The sequence below is a fragment of the Dipteris shenzhenensis genome, chromosome 17 (genome assembly GCF_047967505.1).
Source record: "Dipteris shenzhenensis isolate YYH24624 ecotype China chromosome 17, Dip_SZ_1.0, whole genome shotgun sequence".
NCBI classification, from domain to species: Eukaryota; Viridiplantae; Streptophyta; class Polypodiopsida; order Gleicheniales; family Dipteridaceae; genus Dipteris; species Dipteris shenzhenensis.
In genome coordinates, this window is record NC_141612.1 from 52,086,843 (window position 1) to 52,091,174 (window position 4,332).

Consider the following 4,332-nt stretch of genomic DNA (forward strand, 5'->3'; position numbering starts at 1 on the left):
CACATGTATGCATGCATGCATGCATGCATGTATGTATGTATATATGTGCATGCATGCGTGCATTCATTTGTGCACACACACACACACACACAAAATTGGTAGAAAAGCTATTAGTATAGAGGAGAATGATGGTCTTATTGTTGTTATCGGCATTGCAATAGCAACAATGACTGAATTCAATTTTGTGACATAAAATGAGACAAATGCTAGACTTATGCCATAGAAAGAGGTCAAGTGTAGGTTTGGAATAGAGTAACCATTTCCTTGGCCCTTGTTCCTGTGTATGAACATTGTTAAAGAGTTTTTATTAATATTTACATAGTGTATTTTAACACGAAGAATGTGTATATGTACACCACCTCTTGAAAAGAGCACTCATCTATTGATTTGTCTAGGGTCAAAATTACACTATGCAAATAGATGTTTATTTGGTTTAGATATTTTGGTAATGCCATTGTTATTTCAAGAAATATTTATCTTGTAATAAGCTTACAAATTTGTAGGTACTTCAATGTCAATCATTTTTGGACTTTTCTTTGATACAATTTTGAAAATGGGCTTTATACAAGTCCAAAAATGTGAAATAGTGTGTTATCGAGTGTTGATAGATCAAGAGATCAAATTTCACATCCATTTGATGTAAAAAATGAGAAGCTAATTAAAATGAGAAGATAAAGCAATAATCGTTGTAACGTCTCTATCACCATTGCAATCTATGCTATATTCCTAGGAATAACCCGTGGTAAATATTTTTGCTTTATGAACTGTTCTATTGCCTTCTTTCCTTCTAGAAGATCTATTAGTGACCATGTTGCCATAAAATTGGTTTTTAAGTCCATCTTTCTATTTTCATTCTATAAAAAAAACTTGAGTTGTGGAACTTTTTGGAATTTCTTTGATAACTGTTGTACTATCCACAATATTGTACATTTTCAACTTTCTTTACTTTGTGGTAATAGTGTATTTTTACTTTACTTTCAAATAGTAAGAGTAGACCAAACACTCTCAGACCTTGTTTTTGGTAATTAAAAACTCTAGATAAATAACATAGAATCTGAGGTTGATGTTGAAATGATTGTGTTGCCTAATCAAAGTAAGAAGCTATCTCATAAAAAATGGCACATTTGAAAACAATCAGGTTTTTGGTTTGGTTTATTAAGTCTTCATGTGCATTCAGGTGTGTGTATGCATGCACGCATGTGCTCTCTCTCTCTCTCTCTCTCTCTCTCTCTCTCTCTCTCTCTCTCTCTGTGTGCTCAAGATGTCCGAGAGGAGATTGAGACATCACCATACACCGCTCTATACCAAGACATTGTTGACCTCTCAAGCCATCAAAGGTAAAAAGTGTTAAGGATCTGAGAATATGGAATGTTTTAATAAAGAGGGGGGGTAAGAATATGGAAATAAATTAAAATATGAAAAAAATGAAAAGCTATAGGAGACTTGAGAGTCCATAGTGGGCGTGGACGTGGCATCGCAAGTCGAATCGGTATAGTCAGTAGGAGTCAGTATCATAAGCAGGCTTGTAGCTTGAGCCTTGGAGGCTGGAGCTTTGAAGTAGGGAGTGGGGATAGGAACCAACGGGCATTGCAGTCAAAGTTGGGAAGCAAATATGTGGGGCAGTGGGGATGGGTGTTAAGGAAGTGGGGGGCACTGAACTGTGGAGGCTTTTAAGGCACTATAGGTATACGAGTTTAGATACAGAGGTCACACGAAGGGCAAATCGAGGCGAGCAGTACAGGGCAGCTAGATAGTCTAATAGTGAGTAATTAGCACAGGGGGTGCCTAGCATGAGTGGAGGCATAAAGGGGCATGATGTCGCAGGGCTGTCAGTAGGAGGGAGAGGAGGCGCCAAAAGCAAGGCGCAGTGGAGCGGTAGGTAGTAAGGACAGAGCACAGAGCTCTTTTGCAGAGGGCAAGTGTGCAGCGCGGAAGGGAATTGGAGCATGTGAGGGAGAGGTTTAAATAGGGGGCGATAAGGGTAGTCGAGAGGGTCGGGTAGGAGAGGGGGGCTAAGAGATGGGGAGCCCGAGGATAGCGTACGCATGGCAGCGGGCAGTCAGCAGGCCATAAGGGGTTTTTTGGGTCGGGGGTGGGGGGGTAGGTGGTTCAAATAGGTTAAGCCATAGGATAAAACCGATAATTTTAGAAAGATAGGAAAACAAATATTAAATAGTAAACAAATTTAGGGAAAATTTAGGAGCAAATTAGGAGCAAATTAGGAATAGATTAGGAGTAAAATTAGGAGAAAATTAGGAGTAAGTTAGGAGTAAAATTAGGAGTAAATTAGGAGAAATGAAAATTTATAAAAAATTAGAAAAGAAAAAAAGCCATTGATAAAGGATAAAAAGAAAAATAATGGAATGGGAAAAAGAAAGAAAAAAAGGAGAAAATTGAGCTAGGTGAATAATTTTTCTGAATAAATAGGTTAATTATTAATAAAAAATGGATATAGTGTTAGAAAAAGGAAAAATCAAAAAGAAAATTTAGGAAAAACAAAAAGACGTAGGGGAAATACAAGAAAATATAAAATTAAAGAGGAATTAAGGAATCTATAAGAAAACGAGGAAAGAGAGAGAGAGAGAGAGAGAGAGAGAGAGAGAGAGAGAGAGAGAGAGAGAGAAGGGGGCCGGGGTCTAGCCAAAAAGAGAGGAAGGTGTAGGAAGTGTGTGTGTGTGTGTGTATCCACTCTTACCCGAGGAGACACCACAAGATGGGGGCAAGACACCCATCAAGTGGTGTCTTACCCCACACCCAAAAAAGAGGAGGCCTCTTTATAATTATTTGAAAAAGGGATTATATCATAAGTGTTTAAGGGATTATATCATAAGTGTTTCTAAGTGGTTATTTCTTTTGTGATGATCAAATTGTTCAATATAATTTGACACATATTGAAATTACCATAACTATCTTAAAACAATCATGCACCAGGCACAACAATTGCATAGTTATGACAATTCCATTAAAGAGTACTAACTGAAAGGGGTAATCATTACCTCAAGAAGAGTTGTACAAGAACCTCATCCCTAGACAACTTGATAAATGTTTAGCGAGCAACGTGGCACATGGCATGTGCCATGTGGCTAACCCGACCAAGGGTTACTAACGTGGCACATGGTTAACTCGACCAAGGGTTAACAAGGTTTGGGCATGTGTGTTTAAAATAAAAAACCTTTTAGCAACACGGCACACGAAGCTCAAATTGATAGCAGAGGTGAGAGAGGGAGAGAGAGAGGAGTGCACATGATATTCTTCTTGTACACTAAGTGTATTGACAATGAACATGATGATATACATGTGAACCCCTTAGGGTTAGGGTTAGGGTTTGCCCCTATGCCCTATGTGGATAGTGCAATTTACACTACTATCTGTAACACCCCCTCTTAAATTGCACTGGGTAAGTAGAGGGTGCATCCAAAACTGAAAAGAAATCAGAGTTAGTATGTGCGTATGTGAGCACAATGACTACGTAGCGGAAGCATGTACAATGAGTACAACTTATGTGGTCCTGTACAAGGTGTGTATTTCCCCTCTTAAGTTTTGGGTCATCCTTCGCCTTTGGCAATAAAACCCAAAAGATAGGCCGAAAGGAAGAGGAAGGAAATATGCAAAAAGTCAAGTCCACCTGGATCAAAGATTGGTCGATCAAAAGATGACTGCATGAATGTCTGCATGTATGGCTATGTATTGAACATGCCAAAGCTGAACATGTCATGAGTCATCATGGACTGTGTAGCTACTCTAAAGAAGAGGCATCCGGATGTGAAGCTAGTCGATGTAGCTATGGCGATGTGATCCGGTAGGTTGTGACATACAAGGGTGTCACCAACACAAAAGAACTGATAGCAATGTGTGAGGTATGTTGCAGTCATGTAATGTCTGTCGAATGATGTGGGGTCAAAGAAGACTACATAGTCGGTGTAGATAGAGTGATCCAGGGGTTGAAAATCTGGGGCCAAATGTGTAGGTATGATACGATGCTCTACTGATGAAGAGGCCCGTACAAATGACAAGGTATAGGAACCTGTCCAACCTGTATGCTCAACTGTCATGAGCTAGAGGTCATCTGATGTGTGCATAGCTAAAAATCCATCGGCATGGGATGGAGCATCTGTCATAGGCTCATCGAGAAGGAGCTGATAGTATAAAGGCCTAGAAGCTTAAAATACAACTAAAAGTGCATATGATGTTCCTGAGGCATATGCGGTGCCAAATGCTAATGAAGGGACTAATCTGTAGTCCTCGATCCAACCACTGATCTGCATCAAGTATGGACTGTATACGACAACCATAAGTGCATGATGAAACACTGAGTCTCCCTAGGTTGTATTA